The sequence below is a fragment of the Macrotis lagotis genome, chromosome X, assembly GCF_037893015.1.
Source record: "Macrotis lagotis isolate mMagLag1 chromosome X, bilby.v1.9.chrom.fasta, whole genome shotgun sequence".
NCBI lineage: Eukaryota > Metazoa > Chordata > Mammalia > Peramelemorphia > Peramelidae > Macrotis > Macrotis lagotis.
The window spans coordinates 513527636-513542962 of record NC_133666.1 but is presented as its reverse complement, the minus strand read 5'-3'; the positions used below and the strand labels follow the sequence as shown (position 1 = coordinate 513542962).

Here is a 15327-nt window from a genome sequence, read left to right as displayed (position 1 = left end):
CTCTCCACCTCTCTTCCCCACTCCCTAACATGGAAAGCAACTTGATATGGGTTATATATAGTTTATCATATTTTCAGCAGTATTTAGCACTTTTTAAGGGGTCCTATTTATGTTCAAAGTGAATAATTTGAGAAAACAGAGGAGACAGGGAAGAGAAGTGAAAGATTGGAAATCCTTGAAAAGATGACTTTACAAGAATATTTTGTTGGCCAGACAAAATTATGAGATTGGCCTTTCACTCAGATGCTCTTAATATTCTGAATTTTTAATGTGCATTACTGCCAAAGAGACACATGGGATGTATGCATTTTCACAAATTCAATTAATTAGCTAGTTAAGTTTTCAAAAAGAGAAGGAAATGTGGGTTTCTCATTTCCTCTGAGTGAATAAAACCTTCAGTTTAGGAGGAAAAAATTAAGTTGTGAGTTCCCAAGAAGCCAATCACATGAACATTAAGACTCAGTACAAGCTTTGAGAGTAGAATTGGATAAAACAGTACCTTTATAATATAAAATTTCTTTTCAAGTGACCTTTTAAATAATTTAACCAAGTTGTTACAAGGGAAACTTAAAAATCAATTGACAAATATTTGGTAAACATCTTACTACATGCCAGTTCCTGTAAATTAATTAAAGTAAGTTGTCATACTAGAATAAGAGAGATACCAATTAACGTACTAAAATCCCTTTCAGTGCCCTCAAAGGACAAGTAGTTTTAGATAACTTTTTAAAGAGGGAGATAAAGCCATTACAACAGTCAGAAATACAAATTATAAGCATTCTAGCTAAAACTGCAGTCAGATGTGGGGAATGTGGTTTGGCCATGATCAAAAATGATTGATCCTATAATTTGTATTCAGATGATCTAAAATACCACAAAGATTACTCCCTAGAGAATCATGAAGTATCACATATCAACACTTTTTTTTTTGTTTCCTGTGACTAAGATTTTGTTTTGTACTGGGCACTGCATTCTATATAAAGAAATAGTATCAGAATCAGAAAGCCCTGAGTTCAAGTCTCAGCTCAGATATACAAAAGCTATCAGGCTCTGGACAAATCACTCAGCTTCCTAATGCCCCCATATAAGTTTTTTTAATTAAATTTTATTGTTTTAAAGCAATGGAGTTAAGTGACTTGCCCAAGGTCATACAGTTAGGGGGTCTATTAAGGGTCTGAGGCCAAATTTGAACTCAGGTTTACTGACTCCAGGGCCGGCACTCCATTCACTGTGACACCTAGCTACCCCTCTCCCCCCATATACGTTTGAAGGAAAAAAGGAAGGAAAGGAGAAACATAAAGAAAGGAAGAAGAGAGAAAGAAACAAGCATTTATTGAGCACATCATATAACTCTCCAGTTTTCAGCTCACAACAATCCTGGAAGGATGATGATGATGATGATGATGATGATGATCCTCATTTCATGGATGAGGAAACTGAAGCAAATGAAGGTAGAGTGCCTTGGCCAAAGTCATTAGTTAATAAGTATCTGAGGCCAAATTTTAATATCCATTGTACCAACTCGTTTTTGAATTCCTGATCAGAAGCTCCCTAAATCAGTAAAATTATACACATATCCAATTCTTTCAAAAATACTGTCTCACTGAAACCCAATGAGCCATTCTTTAAGGAAACTGAAGAGTTTAAATAAATGTTTATAACAATTGTACTCAAAACTAAAACTATATTTGTAATCATCATTGATCAAAGGTGAAGTGACACCTGTGTATTACATTTAGAATGAGTTATTAAAATATTCTAAAAATTAGAGTTCTTGAGGAGCAGTTTAAGAGCTATATTCTGAATATTTCTTATTTTTAGATACAAAAGTATCTCAGATGAGGAATGGGGAATTCTATCTCTCCTCCCATCCCTGACTTATTTAAAACATGCTGAACTCTCACTAGTTTCACCATTCTAGCCATTTAAAAGAATAATCTCATTCACAAAGAGCAAAATGCAACTTTCTCTTGTATTTGGAAGGAGGCAGGAAAAGTGCTTCAGTTCAACTTTAAACACCAAAATGAAACAAGTATGCTTTAAACAAATTTCTTAGTATATCCAAGGATTCAATAAAAATAAGATTCTAAAGAAGACAAGAATGATTCTGCTTAATGTGTTCAAAATATGTGAAATATCCAACAGCTCTATTCATGAGACCTCCTCATCTAAAGCTGCTTAAAGAAAAAAAAAACACCTACAGATGTAAAGGAAATCTTCCTGACCAAAAGTTCAGGACTGTATCTTCCACTTTGCCACACAATTACTGTATATAGATAACATATACATTTCAACAATTATGTATCTCTGGCCTTTCACAACTTACTTTTTTTTTAACCTAAGGCAGTAGAAATCTGCCACAATGTCAGAGGTAACACATCAGATTGAAATTAAGAATAGGAATGATGTTTTTAAATTGTTGTACACTAAAAGGACCATACAGAAATAGAATCTAGAATAGAAAGGTTTATCTTCTTTTATTTTAGGAGAGGGTGTGAGAAAAGTGAAGACTGTTATGTTATCTTTTGGGTTGATATGATAAATTTTAAATCTATCTAATAGTTCTGTCTACTACCACAGTTTTGGGCAGAATGATGAGTAAGACCTAAAGTTCAATGGTTAGAAGATGATAAAGGATTGCAGGAACAAAACGTGAGTAGCAGAAGAGGAAGGATACAAAAATTCTGAATTACTACTGGATTAATATGAAAAAGGTGAAATCTCTGGAATATTGATTCAGGAGAGAAAGGGCTAGAATAGTTGGTTCAAGATAGAACCTTTCCTGAGTAAAGTGCCTGGAAATAATCAACAAATTAGTATCCAGTAAAGAAGAAGAGACCCTCAGTCTTCTGATCTCAAGTCTAAACTTCTGGTAGACAAGCCTAAAGAACTCCCAGGTGTTTAGGGAAACTTGGCCCCTATTTTGAAAATGTGAGCTAAAAGATTCCCAAGATACCACCCAGTGCTATGGCTAGAAAAATGCTTGCAAACTCAAGCAGACATATTTCTTTAAGCATATGATAAATCTGACACCAGTTAGATTTCTCTCTCCAAAACCCTAAATACATTTGACAGACCTAGATTGATACTTTGAGACAAACTTGTATACTTAATTGTAGATTAATAAGTATATCAGAATGATCAGACTCTCTCCTTGTTTCATCATTTTAGCACTAAAGATTTTTTTCAGAACAGGTAGGTCTCTACATAATATAATTCTGCCAACCCAATTTGGCTTTCCAGATTTTCAAATACATTTTACCAGGGACCAGAAGCTAAACCATTCCTGGAATTATCCTGTTACCCTGGGCACACTTATTCCCTCATCCTCAAAGATCCTAGCTTAACCACAGCCTCAAGATCTGGCCCCACTCCACAACTCCAGTAACTTTTATTTCAATATGTGCTGCCCATTCATACTATTTTTTTGCCACCCAAAAAAGGATCTGAACCTAGATCTGACTCTAACTTCAGCACTCATTCCATTATGTCACTTGTTTCAATCCTGTGCTGGGCATATTTCCTTCTGGTCACCTTCAGAAGATATTTCTAGATAAAATATAATGTCAAATTGGAGCCTAAATCTTCCTGACCAAAAGTTCAGGACTGTATCTTCCACTTTGCCACACAATTACTGTATATAGATAACATATACATTTCAACAATTATGTATATTTAAGCTATCGTGAGTCCTTAAAAATCCATCAAGTTGATGTCTTAGGCAAGAGTGCATCTAAAAACCAAAATCCTTTTTCAAAAATTTCTAGAAAGTTATCAGAGGCTTCCTGAATAACCAATCTCAAGACTGCACAGCTGTGCAGCCAACTGTCCTTGGAATGCTAATCAGAATTCAGAAATACTGGATGACAGCCGCAGACAGAGGGAGAGAGAGAGAGGGAGAGGCAGAGGCAGAGGCAGAGGCAAACAGAGATACAGAAACACAGAAATACACATAGGGACACAGAGTGACAGACAGCATGGCAGACAGAGTAACAGCGCAACAGAGTACTACCCACTAGTAGTGCTAGAAATCTTAGAGATCATCTGATTTAACTCCCATCTTTTGACAATGTGGAAACTAAGGCTGTTTTAGCCAAGATCTACTTTTTTTCCTCAACAAAATGAATCTGATTTTAAACATAAAATGTAAGAAAAAGAAAGACCCTTAAACTTGTAAGCAACAATTTCTTTTAAAAAAAGAAAATGAAGACTAGCTACTTATAAAATGGATGTTTTTACATGGGTTACAATGTAGCCTTTACCTTAACAAGGTATATTTCTTTGATTGAAACAAATACAAGATCAATTATAAATTGTGATTAGCAATCATAATATGCTCATCTATAGATGACATAATAAAATGACTTGCTCCTTATTTTTTAATGAAATAATTCCATATACTACACTACATTGAGAATTTAGAAGCAAACTGCAAGGTGATATTGAATTTAAAAATCTAACCCAGCAGATTAAGAAAACATCACAAGTATTTGAAACATTTTGGGGGGGATATAGAGCTATGATTTCACTAGTACATGGAGCAAGTTTTAGGAGAAGAAACCCCATTTCTCAATGGAAATCTACAAGCACTGTGCAATTTAGACTTAAAGCATTATCTTTAGCACAGAAAGGTTGTGTAACTTGTCCAAGGTTGCAAGTACAGGCAGTATGTGGTACAAGTGGGACTAGAACCCTTGTCATCTTGTGAGCAAGCATCCACTAAAAACACCCTACTTATTTTTCAAAAAGAAAAAAATATTTTATGCTTATTGCCCTTAAATTTATTTTTAACATAAAGCAAAATGTGTTCATTATATTTGGGTATCCTAAAATATGGCAAGAAAGATGAATAAAACCAATTGATATTTGAAAATGCAAACAACTCAGCAGACAAGTTTATTTCTATTTGAAGAAAAGGAAGCTTTGGTAAATAACAAAATGAACCAAAGATCATTTTTTTCTTCCACAGACCTTATCTCTCTCATTTCAGGTATCTTATCGGAAAGGTTAATCTACCAAAAAAGGAGTCAAGTAAACCCCCTCCTTTGTATACAGGTACTCACTCTAAGGTAACATATAAAAAAGAGGGGAGCTATCTAGTCATAAATAGACTACATGGATCAAGAAGAGGAAGATACAACAGAGATGGACACCCAATTCCATGCAGAGTTAAAGAGAGACCTTCATTGCATATATGACCTCAGAAGGAATCAATATCAGACGGAAAATGCCAAGAAAGTTCTGCCCTGAAGACCACATGGCCCCTAGAGGCAAGTATTGCAATAGAGCAAAAAATAGACACAAACAGCAGAATGTCAGGGAACCATGACACTTAACATCTAACAGAGAGGCCAGAACCAGTGAGTAATGAGGCATAGGGTCTTGGAAGAGAGAGGGGAAGGTTTATCTTCTAAGATAGTAAACCTGAGATTAGTTTGGTTTTTATTCCTTGGTCTTTGCAAGGCAATGGAGTTAAGAGACTTGCCCAAGGTCACACAGGTAATTATTAAGTGTCTGAGGTCGGATTTGAACTCAGGTCCTCCTGACTTTCAGGGCAAGTGCTGCTCCCAACACATAGATTAGTCTTAAGAGACAGAAGGACTACTCGTGTTCCTGTGGGAGTCAGAAGAGTTGTCTTAACTACAGGTTGATCTTGAACACTTTCTATCTTTTTGTTATAGTGATGTGATATATATATATATATATATATATATATATATATATATATATATATACACACACACACATATACATATATGTATGTATATATATATATATATATATATATATATATATATATATCTCATTCCATCTCAAGTCCAGATAAGGCCACTAATTATCCCCTATTTTTTCCCCTCTTCTTTCTTCAAATTTTTGCAAAGGTCATCCCCTCTCTATATATATACATCTATATATATAGATTAGATATAGATATATAAACTTCTCCCTGCTCCACTCAGCCAAACCTTATCTAGGTGATACAATGGATAAAGCAACAGCCCTAGAGTCAGGAGGAGTTGTCAAATCCAACTTCAGATACTTGATAATTACTAGGTGTGTGACCTTGGACAAGTCACTTAATCCTGATTACCTCACATCACAGGGCGATCTCCTGTTGTCTTGATTCACATCTGGCCACTGGACTCAAGACTCTGGAGGAGAAAGTGAGGCTGGTGACTCAAATCCATTTCACTTGCTTGTCATGGCTTCACCTCCCTGATGTCATAGTCTTCTTCAAGAATGAAGGACAAATATAATCCTGTTCATATACTACTAGGAACATAAGATTATATAACATAACAGAATGGCTAATCTCTTCACAGTAGAGAAGAAGAAATTGAGGACAAAAGAAGTTAAGTAATTTGCCCAAGGTCAGACAGTAATGACTAAGAGGAGAACCAAGGACCTTCACTCCAAATCCAAATCTTTCATTGCCCCCAAACTTCTTTGTTTACTATCCTCCACCAAAACTCCCTATGAATCACATGAAGACTGATCAACACAACCTCCAAACACACCACTAATTTCTAGAAAAGTCAGTATCTCTTCTACATGAATATAAAGGTATGTGACATGAATGTTACTCAACTCCCATAGAAACAGTTTATAATATAAAGATTAGAGATATTATTGTGTTAATTTTTATTTGTTCACATAAATATTCAGCATATACTTCATTTACGAACAAACTGGGATGAGAATATACAAAGAGAGAATTTTTATAGACTGTTCTATTCTCTGCCTGTACAATAAGCATTTGCTGAGTGAGTTTAATGTACAATTTAGTCCTTTTAAATATTTATAAATAATGCTGTCATTCAGACTATCCTATTCACCAATATTTCTTTTGTATCTTTTATCCTCTTTTAAATATGTGATAGAATTGGTGTGCTACAATGGACTTTCCTTCAAGTTGTTTAATGCTTTGTACCTCTTAAGTTATCTACTCATGGGTATGATTTGAAATGTCTTCAGAGTACTTTTGCAGTTAAAAAAAGTTTATATGTTGAGAGCCTATTTATTGCTTTCTGGATACATGTCTTCAACTACATTATAACCTCCCTGTGGCCGAGTTACAACTGATATTTTCTGCTGCCTTTAGTATCTACTACACTGTTAGACACAGTCTCAAATATTTTTTCATTGATTGATTTTTTGTTAGTGTGCCAAACATTCAGTTCTCTGCCAGGCATTTCAACTTCAATGTCTTATAGGTGCCAACAAATCATACCCAAAAAGGAATTCAACAATTCTGCTTCCAACATTAGAAACAGTTATAGTGAAAGGACTATCATCTTCCAGGTCCCCAGGTGCATGGCCTCAGAGTCCTTCTTAAAGCTTTTCTTTCCCTCACTCCACATATCCAATAAGTTGTCCACCAGGTCATTTCTAATAGTTTTGATCAGCTGACTGACTCTTATCTTTCCACTCAGTGACATCACACTAGTCCAGGCTCCCAACACCTCAGACCAAGACTTATCACAACAGCCTCCTCTTACAAGAGAAAGCAAATTATCATATTCTTAATTAGCACATAGAAAAATATTATCCAGACAATCAAAATCAGTGATACCATAAAGACCTCCTAAGGATTTATCTAAACTTTGAATTCTTCCCAGGGACTACAATGAACAAAAGAGGGAGTCAGCAAAACAGGTTTTTGAAACAACTTCAAAAATTAAGCCCTTGGGGCGGCTAGGTGGCTCAGTGGATAAAGCACCAGCCCAGGAGTACCTGGGTTCAAATCCCGTCTCAGACACTTAATAATTACCTAGCCGTGTGGCCTTGGGCAAGCCACTTAACCCCATTGCCTTGCAAAAACCTAAAAAAAAAAATTAAGCCCTTAAGTGACAATGGTAAGTTTACATAGTTGCACTATAAATTGATTAAATAGGTTTGTGTCAACAAAATGTAAATCCATTGCTTTTTGATGCCATATTGACCTTTAAAATATAGTTATAGAAGCTATTATACCTGGAATGGATGACCTTAGAGATCCTCTATTTTACCATCACTCTCATTTTACAGAGGAGGAAATTGAGGACCAAAAAAAGCAAAGTGATTCTTTCAAGGCCACATAGTTGACTCAAATCAACTACTCTATTGTTAGTGACAATTTGCTGAAAATTATTGAACTGATAAATCAGTTGATTAGGTAGCCTATTTTAATGATTTTCCCAGTGATGAATCTTTTCTTTTTTTTTAGTTTTTTTTTGCAAGGCAATGGGGTTAAGTGGCTTGCCCAAGGCCACACGGCTAGGTAATTATTAAGTGTCTGAGACCGGATTTGAACCCTGGTACTCCTGACTCCAGGGCCGGTGCTTTATCCACTGCGCCACCTAGCTGCCCCTACCCAGTGATGAATCTTAACCTTATCACATTACAACTTTTCACATGTACCTTGCTCTACCTCTCAACCTATGGGACTATGGTTCATAAATCTGACTTCTTAAATTTCAAGTAGATTTCAAGGTTGTTTCTCTCCATTTTAAAAATAACACTTTGTTTATTAAACTTTTCATAATACCAAATTTTAATTAGCTACCAAAAAACTAATGAATGAAAAGAAGGGCCCCAAATAAAAATATTATACTGTCTCTCTACCCTAAAAATCTGCTACACAACTGAAAAAGCCCACAACATATTACTATAAGTACTGTTGTAATATAAGCCCTAACATACACTCAGGGTAGCTGGGATAATAAGTAGGTAAACACAAAAAGTATCAATTCTGAGAACTTGTAACAGTTAACCACAGACATTAAGTATATCTAAAAGCTTGTTAATCTATTCAACAAACTACTTGTGGGTTTGTTTGTGGCACTTCTATGATTGGAGATAAACTGCATCTGAACTGCACTTGTAAATGGTATTTTCAGGCAGTTCATTGGCATTTGCTCTTTCTGATTTTTCCATCCAAGGCTCTCTGAATGTGAACTACATGAATATTTGTGGTCATTCAGGGCAGGGCTCTAAATTAGGGAGTGCCTCCTCAAGACAACACACAAAGAGCCAAGAGCAAAGACATGCTTCCCTTTCCTCAAAGGCTTCCTTCCTGTACCCTGACTTAAATGTCTCCAATCTTCCTCTAGAGGGAATTACAGACAGGCTCCCCCTTCCAGTTGCAAAATTCACCCACCTACACATTAGAGTCTGCAGGACAGAGCTGGGTTGGGGAGATTCTGGAGCTTCTATCTTGGATTTTGTTTCTTAGCTATTTAATGATAGCTAAAGAGGTCTTAGAATGAGCAGGATCCAGAAACTCACATGACAAATCCTAATTACATACCTATAACTAAACATAGAAAGTGTTTAGGGAGAATTTGAATTTGATATGGTCACATTTCAAATAGAAAACAAAGTTCCAAACAAAGGCTTCAAGAAATAGTTCTGGAAATATCATTTCTCTACCCCCGATATTCATATTCATATTGCAAAAACCAGCTCTACTGTAGAATTTGGGTTTGAGTTTTATTTGCTTGTTAATATCTCCTGAACATCAATAAAAAAACACCACTGTACAACAGGAAATATAATTGAAAGGAGGTCAAAATCAGATTACCCTGACAATTTCCTATAGGGTCAGGCAATAGCTGCTGCCCTGCTGTTCTTTTATTCACTACCTAAGACAGGTGATATTTCAAATGCTGGCATCCTGGAATTTTTTTTGACTGACAATTCCTTCAAATATGTGGAGGTTTCACATATTTCCCCTGCTTCACTCATTCTCCTTCAGCTTTTTCAAGAGAGGCCCTGCCCTCAGCAGTAACCACCTTTCCATTCTTCTAAAAGCATGAACAAGAGGTCAATTAAGCTGAAAACTATTTCAACCACTAAAAAGTTATCTCCTTATTTTCTGGTTGAATTATGATTTTTCCTGCTCATTTTATACACCTAAATCTAAAAATTCTCATTAATTACCTGAAATTTTATAGTCCTTATTCATCTGCATATTGGACCTAAGCTGATAAGTTGGTTTTATGTAACTCCTTTCCTTACCTCTCCTCTTTATTTTTTATCTTAAGGGATGGTTATTTGGATGGGGACAAGGAAAAGGATGTGCTAAGAAATGAAAGCAATGTAAAGATAAAAGATGTCAGCAAAAACAATTAAGAATACCTAATGATACAGTTGTGACATTATGGTACTATAAGGAAAACTCAAGGAACAAAAGAAAAAGGTCACCTAATCAAACAATTTCTTGAATGCTTAAAGCCCCATCTAATTCTAGCTCATAATATGTAAGCACACTAGAATAAGAATGAGCGCTGGATTTGAATCCCATTTCTGCCACTAACTAGCTATATGACATTGGGAAAGTCATTTCTCTTATCTGGAACTCAGTTTTCTCATCTGTAAAATAATGGAGTTGTATTAGATATATAAAATCTATTCCAATTTTGATATAATCATGAATATTTTAAGAAAGTTATAATAATTTTATTAGTGTGAGGAACCTCCACCATTGATCAGAAACTCTAGAATTTGGAAATTCTTAAGGCAAGAGAAATAACCAGAGTCAAACAACTAATAAATGTTAGAGGCAAGATTTGTACAGGATCTATCTAACTCTTAATCTCGGAACTCTATCCCCCACAGCCACTGTCAAGAGAAGCAACCCTAGGAGAAAAGGAGTTTGCCAGTCCAGTCATCAACACCAACTAACTACCAACACCAACAAAGCAGGCAAGCCAATCTATCTGAAGAAGAAAGGGACGACCAGGAGATGGGCCATGCCAGGTGAACCAAACCACCACTTCAACCTCCCCTTAGATCTGGATAGAAAGAGCCCCACATTCTAAACTCAGGAACTTAAGGATCCAAATCATTAGCCCAGTTTCCAATCAGACTCCTGTAGGCATCACTGATAGAAGGAAGCCTTGAGAAGGGACCCACTACTCCCACCATCGCCAACATCAGGCACTGATCAATTGTCATTAATGTGCTGGTAAGTCCAAAAGCCCAGAGAAATAACAGTCCCACTCATCTCCCCCCCCCGCCCACACACACACATAAAAATCACTGGCTCCACATCCAGTCAATCTCCAACAAATATTTTTCAGGGAAGATACTTTCATGGAGATTCAACCTATCAACTGCCTCTGCAAATGCACCTTCTTAGCAATCAGAGTTACAACACCAAAGAAAGAAGTTCTTGATGCTAATGTCCTTGGCACCATCAAACAGTTCGATGCTAGAAACATATATGGCTTTATGAACAAAAATGACAGAAAAGATATATTACAACTTTGCTGATGTTTTTTAACCACTAGGTTCTTCCTTCTGCTCTGCAGCTGATTCCTCCTTTGGCTGGTCTCTGTTAGAATGGGAGATCTTGGAAAGGAGATATTGCTTTGCTTTTTTTTAATTGTATCCACAGTATTAAGCACTATGTTTCTACACAGAAAGCTATTAAGTGCTTTACCATTCATTCAATGTAAAGACATTGCAATGTTTCCTCTCCCGATGAAACTATATCATGAAATCAATAACACAATATAAAATATGTGAAAACTGTACAAAACTGATTGTTTATATTTACACTGAGCTTTTCGGTTAGCTTGCAAATTACATCATGTATATTATCACATTTGATCCTCAGCAATCTTGAGAGGCATGCAATTATTAAATATTATTACTCTGAGTGTATACATGAGTAACTGAAGGTTCCAATAGGTTGAGATTTGTCCAAGTAAATGGCAAAACTAAGATTTGAATCCATACCAAATCTTGCAACAAGCATGGATATCTCATAATCCAGACAGTCACATTCTCAGGAATTGACCAAAACAAGTTGAATTAAACCTTTTCATCTGATAGTCCTCATAGCTAATTTTTACCTAACTATCCTGAACTTATCAACATTATATAATTTCCCACCAAAATGTAAGTTATATATCAAAAAGCATACAAAATAAAAGATAAAAATCCTTGGTGTAGGGTAAACTTTTATGAAAAATCACTTATAAGACATTTCCTAATCTAAAAACTCCTGGCATTTCCTCCAATTTAAAAAATATTAAGGAGGAAAAGTTCATCAAAAATGGGATGAAGTCCTACAATCTTTACTGATTAGCTTCTGCATGGCTAGGCATAAGGTAACAGTTTGACAGATTCAAAATGGATCCATAAAATTCAGCTATGGACATTCCAATGTACAATATCTTGACCAATGAAAAATAATAAAATAAAATTCATCTTTAAAAGCAAAATACTGGAAAAAGCAAAATTAAATTTCAGAAGTAGAAAGGCAGCACCTTCTTCAATCAACACTCAATTATCTGCACCACTGGAGGTAAACACAGTTGTGCATAAATCAGAAGCCTTGGATAATTCAAAATTCAGACCTCATTCGATTTGAAACATATTTTTGATCTTATATTTAAACACAAATGTACATGCTTTGCTGGGAATTCACTTCAAATAAAATAATGAAACCACAGGAACCTGGCCAATTTCCTCATTATGCCCCATGGCTCAACTCCTCCCTCTTATTCAGATGCAAACAGAATGGAAGAACTTACTATGCTCAAAAATTTTAATAAAAATCACACACTCTGAACCAACTCATTTTACTAGTAGTCTGAATGATTTTTGCAAGAACAAAGCTGTTGGTCAGAATGCTCTCATAGAACTGGGGATGTTCTCAAACTCAAGTAAACCCACTCTCAAAATTACCAGAAACAAAACTGTATAGTGAAATGTCTAGATTTCAAATGATTTCCCTTAATGCTACATAGAAAGTAAATTAAGAACTTAGACATGTCAATAAGCAAATAATACCAGTATATTTTGAATAGAAAAAATGTCTGAAATAACCTAGCAATAATTAAGCTAATCACTGATGAAGGAGGTCAGAATAAAGCAAACAGTTTCTAAATTCTAACTTCAAAAGAAAATAGTTATGGAAAATCAAAAGTCTAGCACAATTTTGGATTAAGATGAATACTCTCCAATGAAACATTACAGAAGCATTTCTAGAAATGTGATCTTCCAAATGTAAATAATTTCAATGAAGTAAACAACCTACCAGTTAATGAGATGAAAGGAAACGATAAATAAAGGAAATGTTTAGCAAGGTATTTCTCTTCCTAACATCAGCTGCTAAGCTAGAAAAAAAAAGTTCAGATCTCTAATAATGGTATACATGGTCAAAAAGCACAAGATTGCTGTAAGGAAGCACCAATCCTCATCCAAAGTCTGAGAATCTCAAAAAAAGAAACTTTTTTTTCCTTTATATCCATACATGGATGACAATTAAGAGGCTTAACTATGTTTTGGCCTATTTTGGCTATTAACAGATTTCTATTTCATTAATTTTCCATCAGTTTTCTCATCACAAAATAAGATGAAATTTTAATGGTTAAATAAAACATTTATGTTAAACTCACTACCTGATGTCACTCGTAAATAAAAACAAGAGACCACCCTTGGTAAACAGAAGTGATATTCTCTTTACTTGTGATCAACTTCAAATTACTGGGAACAGGAAGGGACGGTATCATAATGGATTGTGTTAATAAAATCTGCCAGCATTACTAAAAGAATGCTTCCTTGGACTATGGGTTATAAAGTACCATCCCAGAAGCATCATGAATGAAGGAGTAAAATCAATCTGATGATAAAAATTTGTTACAGCTAATTAACAAATAAGTGAAAGTTGACTTGCTTTTTCCTTTCTCTTCTATTCTCTGTGGAAAGGGTGCTCTGCACCTTAAAGGATAGAGAGGGAAACCACTAATTCTGACCACTGAAGGGCTCACATAATACTCCAAATTTTAAAACTATGTAATATTAGGTTTTTCAACTTAGTTAATTCAAAGGTATTATACCACAATGTCAGCACAGAGTAATCAAAAGAAGGTATTGTATAGGTAAAAACTGGCTGAAATTCAAACTGTCAATCTTTTAACTCCTCTATAAGGAAACCACATTTCCTCAACCTGCCAAGATAAGTCATGTTTTGTAATTTCACCTTCCACTGATAGCTCCTTATAGGGATACTCCAAGAAAAAGAAAAAAGAACTTCTAGAGAAATATATTGTCTTTTAAAATAATACTTCAAAACTCCTAAATTGTAAAAGGTCAGATATATAACCCTGAAACATTTAAGATAACCACTGCAGACATCAGGTAGGCTAAGAATTCCACCTCATACAGCTTTTGCCTCTAAAGCAATATACTCCACACATATTCCATTATCTCCACAAAATAAATCAACCCTTGCTGTTATAACTGATGGTGGGCATTTGTTGGCTTTCATTTACAAAAAGCTTCTTCCTGATAACTAATATTTTCTGACTATACAGTTTTATCACAATATGATGGGGTTTTTAACCCATTTTATAATGTTTCAGAACTGATTTAGGTAGTTCAACTATTAAAATAAATACAGTGTATTAAGATAAAACAATAGGAATTACATAAAATGAAATTTGTGATCTATTCTGTCTTCACTAGATAGTCTTTGATTTAATTCCAATAAGGGGTGGGATGGGGTGACAAAACATGAAAACCAAGGTTGTCACTTTCTTTTTCTGGAAATCAATATGATCTTGCTTGTTATCACTGGGTAAAAGATCCCAAACTTTTACTATTTTTGTAGTTATAAATGTCCAGTTTGTGATTAATATAGTATTAATGATCTCTTGCTATTTTCAATAAAACATTAACTTCTGTTTTGCAGCAGATTTCCAAAACTGCCTTAAGATCATTCCTGATTCACAAAAGCAGTATCCCCAAGGTAGAAGAACAACTACTTTCTCAATCAGTGTCTCTTCCTATCCTCAGATGAAATACAATGACAGAAATGAGTTATGGGCCTCATAACACGGAGCAGCGTTGAAACTAATCAACCAACAGCAAAAGAAGTAAGGGGCTGTTTCTATTTTTAAAATGCTCTGTGACTTGAAGGGGAAAATCCTGCAGAGAAATATGAAACCAAGCTGTACAATGAAATCCAAAATGCATTTGAGGTCTTCATCCCTGCTGAGGTATTAATCCTAATCTACAAACAGACCTCTGGTGGTGATTCATCTCAGGTTTGTCTGTAAACTCAAGGTACCCATGCAAAGAGAAACTCTCATAGGAAAAACTGGGCCTCTCAAAGCAAGAAAAATTCCATGCTTCAACTTTTCATCTTGATTTAGGGAACAACTAAAGAAAGGACTAATCAGTGTCTGGTCCATAGTAGCACTTAATAAATACTAGTTGACTGAGTTCTCATAAAAAAAAGTCAAGAATCCTGAAATCAACATATACATCTTTTTGATAAAGATCCTAAATATTTATTTATTCCAGTGGCAACCCTAATAGTTGTTTCCATAG

General features: G+C 35.1%; 1 protein-coding gene and 1 long non-coding RNA gene across 12 annotated transcripts in view; one reads left to right on the top strand and one right to left on the bottom strand.

Annotated features, from left to right (window-relative positions):
- LOC141502451 (uncharacterized) overlaps window positions 1-15327 on the top strand; it is a 79739-nt gene that overhangs the window by 28501 nt on the left and 35911 nt on the right. Inside the window, exons 1-4 of one of the 2 annotated variants that reach the window (XR_012472530.1) lie at window positions 1370-1451; window positions 4991-5270; window positions 10600-10740; window positions 14687-14870. This is a non-coding gene — a long non-coding RNA (uncharacterized LOC141502451). Of the gene's footprint in view, window positions 1-1369; window positions 1452-4990; window positions 5271-10599; window positions 10741-14686; window positions 14871-15327 lie in introns of those variants that run through there. The other variant, XR_012472529.1, reaches the window with a different exon arrangement.
- KIF13A (kinesin family member 13A) overlaps window positions 1-15327 on the bottom strand; it is a 262629-nt gene that overhangs the window by 245064 nt on the left and 2238 nt on the right. The gene's annotated exons all lie outside the window — the stretch shown is intronic.